The sequence below is a fragment of the Aquila chrysaetos genome, chromosome 12 (genome assembly GCF_900496995.4).
Source record: "Aquila chrysaetos chrysaetos chromosome 12, bAquChr1.4, whole genome shotgun sequence".
Taxonomy (NCBI): Eukaryota; Metazoa; Chordata; class Aves; order Accipitriformes; family Accipitridae; genus Aquila; species Aquila chrysaetos.
In genome coordinates this window covers 16,330,679-16,354,628 of record NC_044015.1, presented here as the reverse complement: position 1 = coordinate 16,354,628, position 23,950 = coordinate 16,330,679, and the positions used below count along the sequence as shown (strand labels likewise).

The 23,950-nt window shown below is 39.0% G+C and overlaps 1 long non-coding RNA gene across 1 annotated transcript in view; it reads right to left on the bottom strand.

Moving 5' to 3' along the window:
- LOC121233715 overlaps positions 1-23,950 on the bottom strand; it is a 298,298-nt gene that overhangs the window by 136,880 nt on the left and 137,468 nt on the right. Inside the window, exon 4 of the long non-coding RNA XR_005933720.1 lies at positions 14,683-14,844. This is a non-coding gene — a long non-coding RNA (uncharacterized LOC121233715). The remainder of the gene's footprint in view (positions 1-14,682; positions 14,845-23,950) is intronic.

The following is a 23,950-nucleotide window of genomic DNA, read 5'->3' as shown; positions in this document are numbered from 1 at the left end:
AATTCCCCCTCCCTTTTTCTATTAGAAGAGCATTAGCAGATCTAGTCACCACCATCCGCGAACTCAGGCCAGCAATCGGTAGGTGCCAGCTTTACGTGGGCGTCCCCACAGAGGCAACGATGGCCTTGCCGTACACCAGCCCGATGCTCTTCGGAAAATCCCGGTATTTGTACATTTGCAGAGGAACAGATTTTAGCGCGCGTGGCCAGCGGGTGCCAAAATTCGCCTCAGTTGAAACATAGGGAGCCTATGGCACATGCGGTCGCTGGCCAGGCGTGCCGCACGAGTCATAGCCATCCTGTCTATTGGTTCACGGGCTTTGTGATGTGGTTGCAGTGCACAGAGAATCTTGACCTGTTATGTTGGCTAAGGTGACCTACAAGATATATGAACACAATTAATTAAACACAGTAAAAGCAACATTATACCTAATAAAATACACAAGAATAAAAGAAACCCCGATTTTTAACAAAGATACAAACCAACTCCTAAGTCCCCATCCCGCAGCTAAATGTTCTAAGCCGAAATGACAGTTTTCTTAATTGCTATAAAGGTCTTGCAGCGTCTTCTTGCTTCTGCAGTTCTGTTATCTTGTTTATTAATTGCTCCAGCGTCAGAAATTTGTAGCAGATACCCAAGACGTCACAAGCCAGGAAAGGATAACAGCAATCTGTAAAGAAAAACACTCAAACACTATAAGGTTAAGACAGGACGAACCATGCGACTAGGGACCCATTTCAGTAGCCCTTCAGGTGTCTGTACACAGGCGTACCCCTGCCTGAGGCAACGCAGCTCAAACGGTCCGTCCCATTGGCGTGTCTGGGGATCACGCACACGTACCAGTGGGTAGGGGCCTTTCTCTTCCGTAGTCGTAAAATGTCGTTGCGCCGTCATCTGGTCCAGGTCCCCCCGAATTGTCTGATTTAATGAAGTTAACGCAGTTAACAGGAGACGCTGTGTACGGAGAACAGGTGAATTATCCCGTAAGCAGGAGGGCTCCGCCTGGTCCCCCTCCCTAAGACGATCTAGCAGGGCGTTCTACAATGGCCTGCCCGGTGCTGTTATAAGGAATGCCATGTACAAGGGCTATATCCCAGATTGCACAAAATCGTTTCACCTTTTCCGCAGTATAAGCTGTACCATTATTCGTCTTGATCTGTCGTGGAATCCCCAGTTGGGCTATGCAAGCACGCCAGTGTTGTACAACCGCCAAGCTATTCTGCTTCCTGTGCGCTGTAGTGAGAATATATTTACTATAGGTGTCTACGGTAACATGCAAATACTGTAGTGGCTTAAAGGGAGCGTACTCCGGTCCACTCATGTTGACTGCGGGCTACTTATGCTAACTCTAAATAATCAGGCTCAAAGAAATGTTCCCCCATTTTCTATGAAATCTCCCACAATTTGCCCTTTTTTTTTTTTTTCTTTTTTCTTTTTTTCTTTTTTTTTTTTTTTTCCCCGTGCAAGATTCCCTTTATTTCACAAAAGAATCCAACTTATATATGTTTCAACAAAGATCCAGAAAGTACTAACGACTCACAGCCAATACTACTAGCACAGGAGGGCATATCTGACCCAGCTGGGATGTTTGCCAGTCCTCAGAACAGTTAAAGATAAAAACATTCCATAGACATACTCGTGACTGTCTTCAGCCACATCTTCCCAGGCCTACACAAGGCCATCCTCCAACCTGACCTTGTCAAACTAGTTCTTCAAGGCTTGGCAAACATGCAGCACGACAAATTCTAATGGTCACTCTTGAAAACAAATGCCAGGTGTTCCGAGCTGCTCCCACATCGCCCCCTTTTTTGTTTAGGAACATCAGATTCACGAGGAAGGCAGCGAGGACTCTAGCTTCGAACTGACGCAATCCTCGTACTGCTCCTCAGGTGATTCTGATTGCTGCAAACACACAAATGATTAATAATTCTCCAATAGCAATATAAATTCAGATACACAAATTTAAACCTTCAAATCATGTTTTTGGATTTAAGCATTCAACAGTATTAGACAATTCTTTGAAAAACACCTTATTCTGCTAATTTCGTATATTTCCCATTTGATCTTGTAATATCTGTGCAAGGTCTTAGGTCTCTCCTGCAATACTAGTAGCAAATGCACCTTGCAAATGTGCCTTCACCTAATTCCAATCACATACACTTTCATTCCCTTGTAAAAGTGTTACACAGAGCCCTTGTTTTTGAAATTCCCAATTGCAATGTAATTTCATTCTATTTTACAATGCATTTTGTCTATGTGATGGGTTGACCCTGGCTGGACACCAGTTACCTACCATAGCTATCCTATCACTCTCTCCTCCACAGCTGGACAGGGGAACGGGAAATGAGGTTTTGCGATTAGTTCATCACACATTGTCTCTGTCACTTCATCCTCCTCAGTGGCAGCACTCATCACACTCTTCCCCTGTTCCAGCGTGGGATCTCTCCCACGGGAGACAGTCCTCCACAAAGATCTTCAGCATGGGTCCCCTCCACAGCATGCAGTCCTTCAGGAGCACACTGCTCCAGTGTGGACCTCCATAGACCGCAGGGGAACGACCCGTCTCACCATGGTCTTCACCACGGGCTGCAGGGGAATCTCTGCTCCGGTGCCTGGAGCATCTCCTCCCCCTCCTTCTTCACTGACCTTGGTGTCTGCAGGGTTATTTGTCTTACATGTTCTCACTCTTCAGCTGCCATGTCTGTGTGTTCCGCAACCGCATCTCTCTTCCCCCTCTCCAGCCATTTGTTTTCATTAATTTAATTTTTTTTCCCTGTCTCTTCCTCTCTCTCTCTCTTTTTTTTTTTCCAATTATTTTTATGCAAGCCAAGTTACATGAAATGCTTTTGCAATCATACGTTCAACTATTTTATGATACGTGGTACAATCATTACAACTGCTAATATTACAATTAAAATAACTAAGCCATGCATAAGCAAATCTTTCAACCATCCCGTAATTCCCAAACCTGTTAGCCATCCAGTTAAACCTATGTCAGTTATCGTGAGCCTTTTACTGTGAATCATATTGATATCGGGTGTTAGTAACGTAAGTTGTCCGAGGCTACATGGCCTCCTGTTAAGTTTCGATGGAATTCCTCTCCCACGCTCTATTCCCACAAATTAAAAACATCCGCGTAGGTAAAGCAGCTGGAATAGAAAAAAGAGCGTGATATTCTGGAATAGATATAGTTACACCAAGCTGTAGCATTTCTATATACAGGCAAAATAGCATTTACATTCTGACCCTTTCGAGTGGTGTTATAGATGTAATTAAACATCACACAGGGATTCATGATGACTGATCCTAAGAACTCTAACTCTTGAGGTTCTTGCATTTCTTGAGGCAGGTGTGCATACAACAGGAAAAGTAAACATGGTATCTCCTTGCTGTAGAGCTCTTCCTCGACAGCGTTGCATCAAACTATGTGTATTTTTTCCCAAATTATTAAGTGAATCGTCATGGATTAGTAGGAGAATGAGATACAGGCAGTGCAGCAAAGCCAGGTTCCATTGTAAATTCTGCAGACCCTGGAGAGGGAGTACCAGGCGATTGGGGTGGGGGGGTGGGGGACGGCGGCGGCACCGCAGCGGTCCCGGCCGCGCAGAGGCCGTGGGAGGCAGCGGTGGAGATAATGAGGGATATAAATCCGGCTCTTTTTCAGAGTCCACCCTGCCTGATACAAAAGAATTATTATCGGAATCAGAATGCTGCTCGTTAGCGGCCTGCTTACAGACTGCCTCCTCAAAAGCAGTATCAGGCTGTACCCGCCTGCAAAACTTGTTGCAAGGCCGCCACTATCGGACGCGCTTCCCGGTGTTGCTCTCTGTCCAGTACATGGCGTATCATGTTGCCTAGGGACGAACCCGCTGGCAAATGAGAGACAAGCGCTGCGCTCTGTGGGTTAGCTTGAGCCCTAGCACATTCAAGCACAATCGCCTCTTTAGCCGCCTCCGGGAGGTTTGCCGCCTACACAGCAAGCTGAAGCCGATCTAAAAAGGCAGTAGACCTCTCGGCAATCCCCTGCGGAACTTTCAGGCAAGGGGGGTCCGCTCTATCCATGGCCGCGACACGCCCAAGTGCGGCCAAGGCAGTTGTTGCAAGTGCCGTAAAGTCACGCCCGCGTATGCCCTGTGCCTGTGCCTGAGGCGTTGCAAACCGTCCCTCCCCCATGAGCTGCCGAACCACCCGCCGCAACTCCTCTCACGGATACTGGGGGGGGGGCGCATCAGGTCCCGCTGGTGCCGCCTCTGCAGGAAAAACCTCCGTCTCTGCCGCACCCTCCGTGCCCATGTCCGCAATTAAGGACGGACCACTTTGCGAGCCCCGCTCCACGGCCGCCCGCTCCGTCTGAGTCCGACCCGCTGTTCCCGAGGGCACTGTCCCCGCTGTCCCCGAGGGCACTGTCCCCGCTGTCCCCGAGGGCACTGTCCCCGCTGTTCCCGAGGCGGCGCTGCACCCGCAGACGCAGCAGCTCGCGCCGCCAACCAGCACGCCTCAGCCTCCCGTCCCGCCGCGACCACCTGCTCCACCTTCCCCCAACTCTGCAATCGTTCAGCAGCTCCGCGCTCGGATCGGAGCAAGGACTCCCGAATCTCTCCCCAATTTGGGGGGCTCAAAACTTATCTAGGAAACTCAATGTCCCCCCGGCGCAGCATCCATTGGATGCATTCGCCCGTGGGGCCCCTCCTAATCGAACCGCGGGCACCCACCTCATAAGCTAACACCTTTAATACCTTAATCGCTTGCGCAAGCCTCATCGTCGCCTGTGCGGCCGATCACGTCGGGGTCACCACTATGTAGCACTGCTACATATCAAGGTGCCGCGATTAGATCACTGGTCGGCCTGGACCAGGGAAGAGACAGATAACACACATGGTGTGAGTGCCAACTCCGTCCTTTATTGCGCAGTTAATTCCTTTTATACTAACAACAGTAGGTGGGATTACTGATATGTCATAGGGAGGCGACGACTAGCCTTCTACCTTTCCGTGACATCGCGAGATCTTCCGAACGGTGTTCCCTACAGCCGCATTTATCTAAAACATTACAGCAGGATAGATGTAGGCCAGAGCTCTCAGGTAAGCCTCCACTGTAACAATTATCTGTGCTTTACTTGTTTTCCCAGCTCCATTAAGAGCTGGACAGATGTGGAAAAGGTCTTATTACTCTCAGCAGTGCTTGCAGGTAGGCGTCACCCTGTGACAGCATTCAAAAAGACAGTCCGCCTCTTTCTGCATTTTGGAAATAAAGTTTTGTAAAATGAAGGTGTACCTGTGGTTTTGTTCTGTTTGCCATGTACCCAAACATATCTTCAGGTGGCTTGATTTAGGGGCAACAACAAAGTATTTTGTGGTGACTGCCTGCCATAGATGTACACAATTGTGTACCCATTGAAGACAACCACAAGTACGTCAAGTAGCTCTCTACCTGGCCTCTCTGCCTCAGAAGTTAAGCACTATCAGAGACTGGTGCCATCAGAGTCATCATACAGCATCAGACTCGTGGTACCATATATCATGGTTTAACCCCAGCCAGCAACTAAGCACCACGCAGCCACTCACTTCCCCCACACCCAGTGGGATGGGGTAAAGAATCAGAAGGAAAAAGGTAACACTTGTGGGTTGAGATAAGAAAGGTTTAATAGAACAGAAAGAAAGAAGATAATAATGATAATAATACTAATAAAATGACAATAATAATAAAAGAATTGGAATATACAAAACAAGTGATGCACAATGCAATTGCTTACTGCCCAGTCAGCTCCCGAGCAGTGATCCCTCCCAGGTCAACTCCCCCCAGTTTATATACTGGGCATGACATCACATGGTATGGAATACTCCTTCGGCCAGTTTGGGTCAGCTGCCCTGGCTGTATCCCCTCCCAACTTGTGCCCCTCCAGCCTTCTTGCTGGCTGGGCATGAGAAGCTGAAAAAGCCTGGACTTAGTCTAAACACAACTTAACAACTGAAAATATCAGTGTGTTATCAACATTCTTCTCATACTGAACCCAAAACATAACACCTTACCAGCTACTAGAAAGAAAGTTAACTCTATCCCAGCCGAAACCAGGACACCACATTTCTTTGGGACTGTTTAGAATCCCAAGAGAACATTCTAGCTTCACATAAAGTAACAGAACACTTCAGGTGCAGTGCCTCCATGTGCTTTGGTCCAGTGCTTCCATATGCAAAATAAATCCTTCAGATTCAAAGCAGCTGTTTTTAAATAACACACAGAATATTGAAGTATTTCCAGAGTATGTTTTTCTAAACCATTCCACACATACTGGGGAGTCACAGTTGCTTATTTCTGATCTCACAGTTTGCCAGCTTCCATAATTACAATCTCACAGGCTTTGGTTTTCGTCTTAGCAGTTCCACTCAAGTGGATCGCCTTACAATTTGTATCCTAGCCCTAGGATGCTGCAAAGATTTAGTGTGTTTGGAACACTGACATAACCTGTGCTGAAATCCACACTGCTTTCATTTTGCTGTGCTGAATTCCATACTGGACTCCGTGTTGCAAGCTTTCTGTAGTTTTACATCATATTATACAGAAAGAGTATACCACTAGACTTACAAAATTTTATAAAACAACATATGAAGTACTAATCTCAGAACGTCATCTCTCTCAAATTTTATATTTTTCTACTTTGGTTAAAGAATCCACAGTTCCCAAGAATCAACAATTTGATATACTCAAAACAGTAGCCAGTGGATAACAACATAAGTGCCTCACTACTTTGTATAAATTTGATGGGGAAGAATTTGAGCCACTGTATTGCTATTCTAATGGCTTACTTTTTGAAAGCATTTGTTAGTTTGCTATTACTAGATTCAGCCCTCAAAAAAAAAAAAAAAAAATCACACACAGAAATTGCTGTCAGAAGTTCTGTTATGCAAAGGAAACAAAATAAGACAGCCATCCATATTGCTTATAACAATCAGTTCTAGTAACGCACAGGTTTTCTCATAATTTCAATCCCCACACAGTAGAAACAAGATAAATGGAATCTGCCATAGCCTTAGCTGTGGAAGAGTTAAGAAAGAAATTCATACATTAAACATCCTTAACTCTATTTACATATCCAATAATCTATCAATACATGGTATACATGATCCCCAAAATGTACTTCAGCCACCACGTTCCATACAGAGGCCTGGCTAAATAGACTGGTTTGCAGAACAAGGACAACAGATTAAGAAAATAAAGGACCATTTTATAACCACATGTATCACCTTATTGGGCCACTAAGTTTTATATTGTGTCTTCAAGTGCCGCCAGCACTGCCTCAGATCTTATGATGATAAATGAACAGTTTGCATAAGTGACCCACACAATCTTCTCTGTAAACGCGAGGAAAAATTCCTTCTGTAATTCATGCAGTGCTCATTCTGAAGCTCATATGATAACATTCACACAAGGGTATGTGTCACAGCAATTACTCTGAGACTAGTTTAGAAGCACTCTGGACTTTGTTGAGTCCATGACACACTCACCTCTTGTTGCAGCAAATCCTACCAGCCCACCCCATACTGTGCAAGGCGTAGGGTATTTTTTCATTTGTACTAAAGCAGGTTAAAGAACACACAAAAAATCTAGCCCTAAACTGAATACTTCCGTGACTAATTCTGCTTTTTAGCATGCTGTAATACGTTGATTCCAGTAGGAGAAGCACACTTGCATACAAAAGATATCATACCCTCAAGCACATGGGTTAAATCTTTAGAAAGAGCAGAAAATTTGTTACTATCATGAGAGCTAAGCTGAATTACTACACCTGAAAATCCTAGTTTTAGGATTCAATATCAAGCCTTTCAAAATAATATGTTCCTATCATTACTGATTCCTGAATCTTCATGATAGACTGTTTCAAAATAGTTATAGGAAATAAGTTACAGTCAAACAAATTAACTACCACAGATCAACCATTCTGCATGGATTTTTGATGTCTACATTACATTATTTAATAATTACATTTAATTCAATACTATTTCACTGGCATTTTTTCAAATCTGAAGAGCTAGAGGAACAAGACAGTCTATTTATACAAAGTGCATAGCACAACTAGACAGCAATTAATCAAAAGCTCTTCTAAATTACTTTCACTCATCCTTCAAATCAAGAATAGAAATCAATAACAGGAAATACTTACATTAAACTAGCTTAGAAATCAAGATGATAATTACAAAAAGTTCTGACACCTTCAGAAAATAAAGAATCAAGAGCAGTTTGCCAGATTAAACATCTATACTGAGGTTCATTATCAATCAACTGAACCTTTTCCCCAAACATCAACAAAAGTCCTTCTAAATAATCATCAAGGTTTAAAGTGAATAGGTGTCCTAAAGCTTTATAAAATGTAGGGGGTTTTATATTATGCTGCATACCAAAACCTCTTCCTTAATTTTTTCTGGCATTCTTCATTCGTTTTTCAGTTGTGCTGAGTTTGGATTGAATGGAACATAGAAACTCCACAAATTCATCAGAAGTTATAAAACTGTTCCAATATTACATGAAAGAGGATGCAGTTTTGAACTGCAGTATTAAGGTTCAGATCTGCATTACTTCTCATTCTTCTCAGTTAAGATTTTTACTAAAACTTTGCCTCTTTGCAAATGCCAGAGGAAAACAATCAGTCTTTAATACAGGAAGAGAAAAACTTTCTATTGATTTTTGAAGCCTAATCTGATATCTAAATGTAAATTATTCCCCTCAGTAGCTTTGTTTTTAAACCATGAATTAAAAGTGCAACATATAATAAGCTGTTAGTTTTGCTTCTTACTGCTTTCATCTGTTCCTATATCTGATGTGCTGTAAAGAACTGCTAGAACCCTATAGTCTTAGGAGCCTACAGTTACTGATTTCCTGTACTGATCAAAAAAAGCTTCTAACAGATGAATCCTAAAAAGATAAGGGTATGGCTCTAAAAAGATGGACAGGACCCCACATTAACAAGACTCTACTGTCAAGAAGTTGTGCGAGAGGTAGTTGAGTGAATGGGACTTGTAGTGGGAAGAAGTTCACATCAGTGAGAAGAAACCAGCCAAGTATCTACTGAGGTTGTGTATGCTTCATCTTCCCAGATCGACTGCCTGCTTGTGCTACTATACCAAAATTGAAACAAGAAATCAGACAACACTGATGACAATTCTTAACAGGTAACAGGGACAATGGTGCATGGCACAATAAAGTGTGACAAGCAGTAGAGTGCTGCATGTATGGAGGGGATGCAGACCAAAAGCTCTTATTTTTATTTCCGAGTCATTTATCCAGACAGGCTAAGGATCACTGGAATTTACAGCTACCTTCAAGTAAGCTTCAACAATAAATCTGTGCAGAGAAAACAGGTTATACAGCATTGCTTTAGAAAAGAAGGTCCTAGGAATTTTGCATGTAACTGCTTCTTCCAGCACAAATGATAGAGTCTTGGAAGAGTCACTGAAACAGCCTTTTAAGACTTCTATGAAAACTGTTTTAGGCAACATTTACAGACCAAATATGTCCAGCTACAAAAGCATCCTAATTGGTTGCATTGAACCTGAGCACTTCATTGAAGAAGCCCAGCTCACATATTTTCTTAGAAGGATGCCATGGATTTATTTAGGGCTGTCTCTAACACAGAATGTAGTACTTTTTCCAAGCGTAAAAGTGATACTTTCAGCTTTGGTGACTAATATTGCAAACCGCGTCAGACCAAAGAGGTTATGGAGACACGTGACAGGAAGCCTGGGGGATTCAATTTAGTGGAAAAAAATTTCAGAGGCATTGGGTCTATACAGATGATTTACAGCAAGAACCCCTCATTTACAGCCAGGCAGTAAATCAAATTAAATACTTTCATAGCCTAAGCAGAAAAAAAACAGTCAGAAAACAGCAAGCTTCCACCATAAACCTTGGAGTAAAAAGCAATTAAATGAGCTCTAGTTCATTCATCTGGTGAACAAAGCCCAAAATCAGAAAAAATACAGAGCTTGTTAAACAGTACATTTTGTTATTTAGCCAGAGCTTACTCAGGTTAGCAAAAGTGAAATGGCATGACTTTACTTGACTACAGAAGCATGTTTTGGGAAGTCCAAGATTCATATGAGCATCCCCAATAAGAAAATTTCTCTTTCAAATAATGTCCTATACTGACATCTAATCTCACTTTAAAAATAATGATCTAGAACTAGTTTTTATATACTCAGAGAATTATGGCAGTCAGGAAGGCTAAACTGGTGGTACAACTCCAGTATTGAAGAACCATTACTGCCTGTTTGGAAGTAAGAACAGGTATAGGGAAAATACAGTAGGGTCATACTAAGCAGTTCTTGAATATGTGAGGAGTTATATACATACATAATATCTTTTAACTTGAGCTTCATACTCAGTAGCTCAAGCCCAAGTTTGTATTCTAAGATACATACTGACTGTAGCAACACTATTAAAAACACTTGTGCATTTATGTTAAATAGTGTCATGGTTTAACCCCAGCCAGCAATTAAGCACCATGCAGCCGCTCACTCACTCCCCCCTGACCCGGTGGGGTGCATTTGTTATACCTTAATAATAGTGGTTTACATGCATGTATTGCACTTCCTAAGTGTACCTGAAAATGCTTTTTTGTCAGTATCTGTCTGTAAAAAAGATCAGAGATGAAAATCTTTAATATTGTTCATGGCACCATTTAGACTTATTTAGGGATAATGTAAAAAAACAAAGTTCAATTAAAGTTTTCTTCTCTAATTCCCATTGAAAGAAAAAAAAAAAAAGCCCCAGGTTAAAACAGAAAAATAAAGGGAATTTACTTTAAGTGGAAACCACATTAAAGTCATTTTAAAGTTCAGCTGAGAGAAAGTATGGCACATACTAGCAACACTGCTATAAACTCAGTGTTAGCTCTTATGCAGTAAGTATGATAGCTACAGCAAGGTTGATGTATTTATAAAACGTTAAGAGGATTCTTGTTAAAAGATAAGAAAACATTTCTTCCAATTTACATGTACATAAATTTGTAATCCCCCCCACCCCTATGGCATCTCCATGCATAAAACAATTCAAGAAAATAATTTAAATACTCATTTAGAATTCTGTTCTGCTGAGTTCCAGTCTCATCTGCTGGAAACCAGTACATGTCAGGATTCATGTTAGTTTAGTACTCTGTCATCTGGGAGAAATTTTGCTTTGTGCAGAGAAACTGCACAAGGTCTAGGCGGGATTTAAATTTGTCCAAATGCTTTGGTTGAAAACCTGATGCCACTGTTCACTGGCAAAATTCCCATCAACTTCAGAGAGGCCAAGATTTTACAGCTCAGATTGTACCTATGCCTTGTACTGATCCTGTGTGAATAGGAGAATATAATACTAAAAGATTAAATTAGTCTTTTGAGAAAAGAATTTATAAACAACTTTGTTAGGTTGCTCCTTTAAAAAAAAGATGGGGCAAGAGTAGAGTTAAACAGAACCAGAAGATATTTAACTAGAGTGTGAGCAGATGCATAAATGTATTTGCTGGTATAGAGATAAGAGGGAAAAAAATATATTAGACTATTCCTTCGACAACACTTGCATGGTCTTGTATATGTGGGTTTTTATTGTAGAACAGAACACATATGAACTTCTTTTAATTGTAACTTTGCAAGCATGAGGTTTACTTGTCCAACATTGTGAGACTGCCAGTTTTAAAGACTGCAGAGAATACTTGCACGTAAGAACAAAGTTAAGCCAGAAAAACATCAAATGGATGTGAAAAGGAACATGTTGAGCAGTTGGAAAGCTCTCATTATGAATTTGAGCTATGCTTGGCTCAGACAAACATATTTGGCACCAGCATCAGCACTCTGTTAGCCTTTATGCTTGTGAAATATTCACAAGTGCTATAAGAAGGGGAGAAAGTTTATTTCCAATTTACCAGTTTTCATGAGCTAATTAAATTTCTATGAAAGCAAATTGTGCTTACTGAAATCCAGTTTTTAATTTTTATAAGGATAAAATGACTAGGATTCACAGGATAATTCATACTGCTCTGTTCATCTATACACATCAAATGAACACTTTTTTCCATCCAAATAATCTCCAAAAATAAACAGTTCAATTAACTTGGAAACTGTACAGTGAGATCTCAAGAGCTGAAATGCAGGATCACTAACACACAGTAGTCTTATGAAAATTTTTTTTAAAAGTTAAATATTTACGTCTGTAGTGTCTCAAAGATCTCGCACCACAGAATAGGATGTAACCTAGTCATCACATTTAAGAAAGGAATAGAGATGCAAATGAGAGGACTGCTACCAGGTTACGTCTAAGCAGAGCATGCAAATTGTTTTAAACAGCAGCCAGCTTTCAGCTTGCTGCTCAAAGACTAGACTAGGTTTGAGTATCAGTGAGCCCAGAACTCAGTCCAATCTTCAAATTTTTACTAGTAAGTCAGCTAGAGAATTTGTCTTCACCTTGATTATAATGAGTGTTATCTTATTTCTTGAATAGAACCACTGAATTGTGGGCCAAACTTTTGGAATAAGGAAACTATTTAAGTGATGGTCAGGTGACAAATTTGTGATTTCAGATCACAACTACACATAGCAGCAGCTATCTCCTTTCTTAAATTACTTAGCACCGATTACATTATCACGAGGTATAAACCAGAGTCATATGAATATGCGGAAAGCCAAGTGCAGCATTCGGATCAGTCGTTCTGCCAGTTTGTCAAAGAATAGCTTTAGCCTTTTTTCCACCTAAAAAGTCACTATAGTTTTCTTTTTTTTTTTTTTTTTTTACTTCTCCAAACGGGTCATGGCACTTCCAAAACAAAACTTGGGCCATAGTTCAGAATGTGTAGTTTCAATGGTTAATGCAAATGGTTAAGGCAAAAGCTATAAGCTCTTATATACTCCCTAAACTTAGTCTTTCTCGGTAAAAACATAATAAGTTTTTCTGACTTACAACCTCTGCATTTGTTATTAAATAGAATTCAGGGTAATAGATATTAAAACTTAAGGAGAAATTCCTCTAGATTAAACAAGAATTGAGTCTAAGCGATGAATATATAACAATTTTGACCTGTTCTTCATATTTGCCACAGCCACCTCTGATTCCCTAAACAGCCACAGCAACTAGTTCCTCTCAAGTTTCAACAAAACAGATAGAGATCTCCACAAAATACTAAAGAGGGAAACCAACTGCTAAAGAAGCTGACTGAAGCCAAGCATTTTACAGCCTGGAGAGCTGGATAGTTGTCAACTTCCATAATGGTTCCTTACCCCAGTTAGCACCAAAAAGGTATGACATTTAGGCTTGCCAGAGAACTGGAAGAGATCTAAGCAGAGGATACAGTCCCAGAGAAGTAGGGTCCTGAATGAATGAGATGGATTTTGAATATGAGTCGATTTGCAGTTCAATATTCCAATGATATAACAGACAGAAAGAATTATACAATCAGAGCCTTTGCCAAGGAATGAACTGGTAAGCTAACCTATGCTGATTATAATTGTCTATTATCAGTCCAACACAATTATTTATTACTAGGATCTGTAAACTCAAAAGACTTTTTATAGGAGTGCTCATTTTTCCACCATAGACTGCATGGTGACAACTTAAGCAACAGAAGTCTGTGGATCAAATGTGCCATGCATATAAATCAATAGCAGATAAATTAGTTGTCAGGTAGTGAGATATCCACCTTTTTACCTTGTCTGTAGCACTGGCATTTTTAATGAGGTTTTCCTGTGTGAATGCTAGAAAATTAAAACCAAGTCATCGCTGCTTCCTTAGGTGATGTCACTAAGGAGCACACAATCTTTTCACATCACTGAGAATGAGTTTCCTTGGTCCTGCATGCTTCTCCTCAAAGCCTTGGATAATGGCTTTCTGCCTTGCCTCTCCATTTCAATGTAAATAAACACAATAGAGTTACTTGTGTATTGACAGCATCTCAGTATCCTCTGAGCTCAGAAAAGCTTTCAAAATACAGTGCTTCCTGTGGGGCATAAAGATCCTTTCCAGATTGTCAAAGGAAAGGTTATCTGCAATGAGCCAGATATAACTCTTTGGAAAAGAATGTTTTTCTTCCAAGAACTCCTCCCCATGAGAACTATTTTTCTTCACTTCCTTTAACACTTTGCACAGTTTCACCTATTTGTTTCCCCTTATTACACTATTACAGTCATCACTGTTGAAACTGTGCTGCCCTCATTTTGCAGGGGTATTTAGAGGATGATTGAGAGCAAAGCTTTTGAAAATTAAAAAAAAAAAAAAAAAAAAAAATCACATCCTACCTGGAGCAAAAAGTACATTATAAACAAAGAAATATACACACTGAAGGTCTCAGCTCAAATAAAACTTGAAAATCCACTCCTCCTCAGACCAACAAGGGTTGCAAGTACCTGAAGATGCAAAGCTCCTGCCTTGAGGTTGTCTGTACAAGCTTTCCCAGAATCTATTACATCAACTTCACAGTGCAAACCTCAAAGACAGCATGGATAACAGTTATACTGAGGCTGTGGATCACAGAAGCCTGGAATTCCTAACAAAACAACTTTCAGGAAACCTGACTGAATTTTGCTATTTCCATCCCACTCCCCAGCTTTTGCAAAAAATTTGTGACCCTATAGAGATCTTACTTTTCTCCCTGCCATTCCTTATCAAGTGTAGACTATAACTGATGCATTTGAGGTTTTGAAAATATTCAACATGACTCACATGTAGGCTTCAGTCTTGGAGTACCCTGGGAGACTCCTGTTCTGTTGGGTTTGTCCAGCTTCTTCATAAAATCTTTGTTGCTTAAATCTGTGCCCAGTGCATGCTTTGAGTGAATAGCTGTTTTCTGTGGAGAGCATCCACCAGAGCTGTATTTCTCCATACCTATAAAAATAAATGCAGCTATTAAAGAAGAAGAAAACAAAACAAACAAAACCACCACACCACAATGCCCCCCATATACAGAAACATCTGTTAATTTTTTTCCTCATTGTTTTATTGGTTTGGGTTTGGGTTTTTTTGCTAATCAAGGTGAAATCTGCATGTACAGTCTATATCCCTTAAGCATACATAAAAGGATATTACCTAAATGTGTGGCTTGCTCAGATTAAAATTTTATTTTTAAGTGATGCATTTTATAGTTCTTTCCAGGTTGTAGTTAAAATGTATAAGCAGTCTAAAAAATTACAAGAAAAAGAGCACTACTTTTGAGTCACCCTAGTTCTCAAAATACTTTGCCCTTCAGTGTTCTCAATCTCCTTGTTTTGGTTCAGTTTCTTGTTACAGGCAGTAAGATCAGTATTAAATAATAAATTGGCAGATTTTTAACAACTAGGTTAAAGTATTTCTATAGCCTGAATACGGGTTAGCAATTAGATCTTTCAGAAAGATTCTGTAGCATTTGGCACATTAAAAGTATCAAGAATATTCCCAGTATATTTAGACTAGATGTCTATCTTGTGTGTAGTACTGTTGGAATAAAATTTATTTCTGATGTCTTTTTTTTTTATAATAACAAAATGTCAAAAGTGTATACACATTCACTATGTTTTTACCCTCAAAAAATCAGGACCATCACTCAAGCAGTCAAACAGAAAAATGTGAAGAAAAAGATTTGCAGAGTGTCTGTCATAAATACAATTATTTTGTGTATTAAGTTACAACACTTAAGCACAGACATAGCAGCAACATAAAATTTGAATCATGCCTTGGAGCATATGTTAGTTTCTCAGAACTTATTGCCTGCTAACAAAAATTTCCTTACATCAGTTCATAAATTAAGGGCTTTTTAAAGTCTCTTGAATATACAGCCATAGGTATAGCTTTCTAGAGGTTGGAAGAGCATCAGCTGACCAAGGGCATGAGAAATTATTGAAGAATGCTGCATTACAGTTGTGTGTCCAGGTACTCATAAGGTACATGCATGAATGTGTGTGGGTCCCTCTTGTTCTCCTCACCTACAGTATTGTCCTGGTTTCAGCTGGGACAGAGTTAATTGTCTTCCTAGTAGCTGGTGCAATGCTATGTTTTGAGTTCAGTATGAGAAGAATGTTGGTAACACTGATGTTTTCAGTTGTTGCTAAGTACTGTTTAGTCTAAAGTCAAGGCTTTTTCAGCTTCTCATGCCCAGCCAGCGAGAAAGCTGGAGGGGCACAAGATGTTGGGAGGGGACACAGCCAGGGCAGCTGACCCAAACTGGCCAAAGGGATATTCCATACCATGTGACGTCACATCTAGTATATATATATATATATATAAACTGGGGGGAGTGGGGGCAGGGGGATCACAGCTCAGGGACTAACTGGGCATCGATTGGTGGGGCACCAATTGTGCATTGTGCATCATTTGCATATTCCAATCCTTTTATTATTACTGTTGTCATTTTATTAGTGTTATCATCATTATTAGTGTCTTCTTTTCTGTTCTATTAAACCCTTCTTATTTCAACCCATGAGTTTTACTTCTTTTCCCAATTTTCTCCCCCATCCCACTGGGCAGGGGGAAGTGAGTGAGCGGCTGTGTGGTGCTTAGTTGCTAGCTGGGGTTAAACCACAACAAGTATTCAAATCCAAACTTGAATTTTCCAAAGTTGATGAAAGAGTAAATGTTTGAAAGATGCTACAATCCACATGCAGAGGCAGCAGGAATAGTTTAACACTTTCCTCTGTTTGGGAATTTCCTAGTCTAAGTCTTATTTGTATGTAATTAAATGTAAACAAATATAAGAAATACAGTGCTTGATCTTGATTCAGGATTAGAAAGCAGTCACTTCTGCAACTCTCACTAATTTGAGCAATCCTATTGCAATTATTCTTATCAACTTTCAGTGACTGTGCAGAACACGGGTTTCACATTATACATCTGAAAGAACTGTTTCACTAGATATTAACAGCAAGTAAACTGAAGCTGAAGAAATGACAAAAGAGAAAGAAAAAAGGAGAGGAAAAAGGAGGTAGGATTGCAAAACATATGCAAATTTTATTATTTAAATACCTTGAGAATTGTATGTCTTTAAAAATCGTGAGGTTAGAACAGACAAAAATATCTGTGGGAATTTCTCTTCTTTATTATAAAACCAAGGATTTTCAAAGTCAACGCTAGTATTGCACAATACTAGAATTTGCTTCTGTCACTTGGTAATTAATGAATATTAGTTATTAAAGGCATTTTTAAATTTGCCTTCTTATAGAAAAGGAAAAACATGAATATCAAATCCTACTCTTCTGGAGGATAGAGGTATTTAGGTGACAGTGGTATCACCACAAATTATTTCATACATTCCCAAGTCATTTAATACTCCTCTGAAGAGCTCCTCCCTTCCCAGTGACTCTAAGATTATCCTTTTCATTTATTTAATGTTTACTCTACACTCCAGAAAATTGCCATTCCACATCTGAGCCATCCCATTACAATCTTGGGCTTTTCACCTCATGCTCTTATCTTTTTCGGCACTTGGTGCTAGGGAGCAAACATTGAACACAGAAGGAAACTAAAAGCTGCTTTCATATCATTCATATCACTAAATAAATATAAGAAAGTATTCAAGACTGTAAACATAACATTTTAGGAAATGCAAAAGCCCTCAAAGTAGTCCAACTGCTCTTCCCCCCACCTTTTTTAATCAAACTACCAACAATATAGATCCCTACATATACTGAAGAAAAAAATCCTTGCAAAACACACTGCATTCACATTAAAAATATTGCGTTAAAATTCACAATACTTCACAAACACCACAATACAACAATAAACAATCATTCCAAAACATAATGTATTAGAAATCTACTACAACATGGATCTATATGTCCAATTTTAAACTTTCCTAAAGGGCTTGAATCTCCCTTTGAAAACAGTCTACTTAAAATGTCAAAGTGGGCATTTACAGACACACTCAAGGAAATTGTGCTGCACTCAAAACACAAAAACATGCTTTACTTGAAGTCTTATCAACCAAAAATTATACAACAGAGCACTGCAATGACTAATCTATTATGTGAATATGCCAGCTAATAACTGGAAAAATCAGAGCATGGGAAGAGTCTACTGTTTAGTTAATGGCCAAAACCACCAATACTTGAAAATAAAGCAATGAAATTATTTTCTTTTAAACCAGAGATACACGTGAATATTTCATAACATTAAAGTATCAACTAATTGCAATATTCCCTGTCATTGCCAATAGGGAATTACACTACTTTCTCTGAAGTGCTGAAAAATATAGCAAGTTTACAGAGTTATTTTCAAGTCAGATATACCCATAGCTCCTCATCATATATTTTATTTTGCAGCTGGTGGACTTCAACTCTCATTTAGTATATTTGTGTAAAACCCACCTACTATTTATGGCTTATTTTGATTTTTTTTTTTATTTTTTTTTTTTAAATTGCCAAGCCTCAGAACTTCCTAAGACACTAGCACTTCTAAAAGCAGGAAAGCTTTTCATTTTTTCACTGGAACTTTCTCTCTGGATCTCTACAATAGTGTATTAAAACAATTATGCTGGGCTTATATCACAAAAACAGATCAAATTCAAGCAGTTGTGGGTTTTGTGGGTGACAAACAAATCTGCTTAGCTTGAGAACACACTTACATTTCTCAAATATTTTCTCAGCCGATGGAAAAAAGAAATTAGAGGAAAAAGGAGATTGATAAACTAGAGGTAAGACATTCAGGCATATCACTGCTGAGTTGCAATTACTTTCCTGATCACTTCAACAGAGTTTATGAAGTTTTCTACATTAGGTACACTGTAGGGAAAGGTAGTTTCAACACTTTTATCTTCATTATAAAGTCAAATAAGAAAGGATGAATTACAAGAGCTGAGAGGCCAAGTTTAATTCAGAACAATTCTTGCCTTGGTTCTGCAACATATTTGTATGTGTTTAATATGGTTAGAGTCCAACAAAATATATAAAAAAAACAAACAAAACCAGCGTAAAACTAGCTGATTAATAGCTTAAATGCAGGAAAGTGTAGTCTTTAATGGCACAAAAATTCCCACCACACAGTGAATAACAGCAATAACTATCAGTCCACTATGAACCGTTTCTGTAGCAGACATCCATCCCATACTTCCACAGCGATTCATGCATTTTAAAAGGTTTAACAAATTCCTTATAGCTCAGATTTCAGCATAGCTACAAGGGTAGCTTCTGTAACAGAAACATACATCCAAATAGAAAAGAGAGTTATATTCACAGCAGGCCAACAAAATTGTTCTCTCTGCTTTTCCTGCATCTCAGCTAGGGAAGCTCTGGCTAATTTGATGTCGGTATTCTCAAAGCTTTTCTTCCTGGAAGAAAATACAGGCCAACACTGGGGACAAGCATATCCAACCTTCCCATAGTCTCTTCCTGCAAACACTGCTTCTGATAACGACAGTGTTTATTGCAGCAAGGTCTTGAATAATAACACCAGAATTTGGGTGTACGCATGCAATAAAAATATTTTCTTAGCTATATAGTAACTCAGAAACATAGAAGTATTTAATTTTCTTTTGGATCAGATCGTGTTGAAAGCCTTTACAAGCTTCTGGACATCTGCTAAACAGTTTGCTTCTAATTTATACTTTTCTGATTCAGATACAAACTAAGCAAGGTTTGTTGCTCAACATCCTGCAGCAGACACTTTGGATCTATTCTGAATGAGTTATTTGTTTCCTATAATCACCAGGCAAATTTCCTTCTATCCCTCAGTTTCTTTTATGTTACTTTAAATAAGTTAAGCACAAAATTAAGATTCGAAATAAAGTTTACTGGTTGCACTTGTACCTATCTAAAAGGTATGCAGATCAATGATGGGCTGCTGAGAATGATATTCAACAAATGATTCCTTATTTTAACAAATCACATTTCTGCATCTCATTCATTGTAAAGACATTTTCCCCTGCAAATTAACACATCAAAGAAGCAGGCTCAGAGAAGCCCAAGAATGAGTCAAATTAATTATTAGAAATTTACCATAACACACAAGCACTTCTCCAAGTTTAAGGTTTCTGGCACAAAACACAAATGATTGCTCTGCCATTAACTCCCATGAACAACAGCAGATCGTAATATGTCAGCGGACACATTTATGCACATCTGTATCAGTAACAAAGTTACTGTAACTTCAATTCAGAGCATTGATACTTTTCATAACAATCATTTAAAATTTGATCATTATTGCTTAGAGAATATGAGTTAAAGTACATTGACCTTGGCTCATGAAGCAAAACTTGTTTTCTTGCTTAGTTCCCTAAGAATATTCCAAAACCCACAATATCAGTTGCTGACAAACTGCATTGAAAAAGGGATTTGATAACAAACTAATTCAGAGCTGTGTTTCTGCTGGTTTTCAACAGGACCTGCTATGATACTTCATTCCCCCTGTGAAACAACACTGAGGAGACCTAACTGACAGTATTGACCACAACAACACATGGAACCACAAGATCAGTCTGTGAAATTGTGCTGAGTTTTCCGCTAGTAATCCATCAACACCCAAACAAGAAGAGGCAGTCCTATTCCTTTAAAATACTACTGTTCACTTCTGGCTTCTCTTGTTCTCCAGCTCCTACTTTGCTTGGAGCTCAATTTTAACACCATGGGAGCAGAAAAGTTGCAACTACCACAGTAATCACTAGCATCAGTTTCCCATTACTACTTTTCCACAGAACAAGTAGCTCTTTACAGTATACTTTTCCTTTTGAACAGAAGGGAATGCGCATGCCAAGTCTGATGTTATTAGGTTAATTTGGAAGAATGTGTCTAGTGAATTTACTTGATACAGCCTGCAGTTGAGAGCCTAAGACTGTCTTCTGATTGTTGCTGCAACACTGAAGTTCCTGAATTTATTAACTTCAGCAGATGTGTCAAGAAGGTACCACTAAACAGTTCCCTGATCGAAAAAGCTTAGATCAATAACTTTGATACAAATCAACTTCTCATACACATACCAAGTCATCCATTTAAGTTTCAGCTGTTGTCAGTTTGACAGACCACTCTAAATGCAAAGCATGTAAATCATCACAAGTCAAGATGCACAGTCGTGGTCAATATTGTCATGAGATACCTCTACTGCTACCATGTATATGACTGAGTAACCAACCGTAATAAGCTTCCACCCTGTCTTTAAAGGGCAAAGAAATCTTTGCTTCCCACAAAAGGGGAAATGTATTTGAATTACTTTATTCTTATCTTGCATTCAGTACTGTTTTCACAGATGATACATATGCAGTAATTCTACTACAGTTCATTTACATGCAGCTGGAGATTTACCCCAAACTCAGGATGCTTAACATACAGCCTCATAATACTTCTGGCTTCTGATGAGAGGTATTCACCATTGAGTTCAATGCCATTAATATAAGGAGAAGCTTCCCCCCCGCCTCCCCCCCCCTTTTTTTTTTTTTTTTTTTTTTTAAGTATATAGAGGCAGTTATTTATATACTCTTTTACCAGTATCTTTGGACAGGCAGATCTTGAACCACAAAGGTTTAACACAAACTAAGAGCTACTGCAGCACAGGCCTCAGCATGTTAGATCAGCCTGAACTACTCTGTGAAAAACAAACACTGCCATATTTCATAGTCAGAAAACAGCAAAAAGGTTAGAAAGAAATAAGCCCAGCAAAATGCTCTTAACAAAACTGATCTGGACTGCACTTAGAGTCACAGTACCACAACAGTTTCAGTTCATTCCTCTGTCAACCAGATAAACAATTTGCAGGTATAATTACAGTTAAAATACATGGAGTTTAGAAAATATCTATTCTTTCCTGTATCAAAAAGAGCCATTTTTGTTTCCATACTATTTACTAGGAAGCCCATGAAAAGACTATGGCTAGAGAAAAACAAATTTAAACGTATTTATAGGAAAAAAACCCATACACTTAATAATCTTTAATATCACAAAAAAAAAGGAAATATTTTTATTTTTAAACAATTATTACCATCCATGGGACATAACATTCAGATACCTTTAACATAGTTCTGTGCAGGAGACAGGGATTTCTGAATTCTATTCTACTCTTGTATTAGAGTCTGATTCTGGGGTATTTATTTTACTTTATTGTTTCTACTCCTTCTGGTCTCTATATACCTTTGCACAATGATTCCCACAAAACACCCCATCCACACAAACTATTCTTGTCCTTCCCAAATTCCGCCAGGAAATCAGCTCTGCTCAGTTTAACAGAGGCATCTCTTGGGCAGATGTCACTGGTTTTTAGAAATGCTAAAAAAAGAAAAAATAGTCATTGAGAATGGAAGAGAATCTATAAAGACAATAATACAATGCAAAATAAGCATGATAGGAGACTATAAGTAGATGTCCTAACATTGGACAGTAAGAGAGAAGGCTGGTATCTTTATATACCTACACAGATTTCCGGGTGATATGATATTTAAATATAATGGAGTAATTCTTCTCTACAGGCACATTCAGTATACTCTGATTCATAACCTCCTGTTAAGAAACACAGCTCTATTAATCTGATTCAGTTTTAGACAGAAATAATTTCCTTGAGATAATAGATACAGGAGAGCAGCAAGTTTTCTTTGTTTCCTCTGGGAATTAATAAATTTGCATTGTTTTGTAGCCTGACTTTGTTTACAATTCTACTTTGTTCACATCCATTTATGCTTTGCATTTAACTCGTTACTGCATTAATTGTAACTTTCTAATTACTTCCCTCACATACTCAATGTATCTACATGTTGTGTTTGTATTCTTACCTTAAAAATATAAACTCCTTTGGGCAGGGATTTAATCCTCAGTACATGTTTTTATGCTACCTGGCATGTAGGATTCCCAAGATCATACCTTAGCAGAACACATGAAACCTGCCCTTACTCAAAATGCATGTCCTAACTTTTGATGGCTATTTATACCTGACCCCTTGGCAGCCATACTACCTCTGGCTTGTAATATCTCTCTTCTCCTGTTCCTTCCAAAATTTCCTACCCATCTGAAAGGCTGAACAACCTCATGGATCAAGGTCTGTTCAGAGTTGCATGTTTCTGCAATAACCTTTAGGAGATCTAGCTGCTGTGTCTCAGAAAAGCCAAGGAACTCAGTTGCAACTGTAGTTCCTTTAGTTGTATCCAGTGGTATTTACTTATGGCATCCTTCCACTTGCAGGGCACTGATTTTCAGAACTTGCAGAAACTTAACTCTGAGACCTTGATCTGTCTTTGAAATTGTTCAAGAGCTTCAAAATTTGTTTTGATCAAGCTAGATGGACAACATTTACCTATTAAAAAAGCTCAAAAGAATATTCTACTTGTACTAATGATGACAAAAAAATTTTTTCTTTATGTAAAACACATCAATATTGTCCAAACCACATAGCTCTCTCTATATAAATACTGGTTATTGACTATACTCAAATATTCAGTGAATATATTCATTTTCATTATTGACTAATGCTCAATGCTATTCAAACCACTATCTCTTAAGATTTCAATCAAGTGAAAAGCCATAGCACATTACTTAAGTAACCAGTTACACACTATAAAATAATTAATAGCAAGTGAGCAAATAGAACAGCTCATGATCAAATGAATAGGTTAAAGGCTACTTATTAAAAACATTATGCAAATATTTAACAGTATAAAAACATCTGCAAAAGCTGAAGTCACTTCACAGGTTCATCAGCAGAAAATTTCATGTGAATAATAATAATGAAATCTGGCTCAAGTTTTTACATCTAGAAAATCCATTTCCATAGTTATAATCTTCAAATTATATGCACACTGTGTGGATCTCAGGTAACAGTATTTTTTACAAGCAGTTCCCGCTTTTAATTTTCATCAAGAGGTAAAACAAAATTCACACTTCGGTAATGTATCAACACCCTAAGTCTCCCTCCCTCTGACATTTCCCATTCCCCCATCCTCCCTGCTATATATTCCCTCTTAACCTCAAAGGAATAGCACTTTACACTCAATCTTCTTTGAATTCACATTGCTTGATCTTGAGCAGCCAGACAGGCACAGTATCCAAGACAA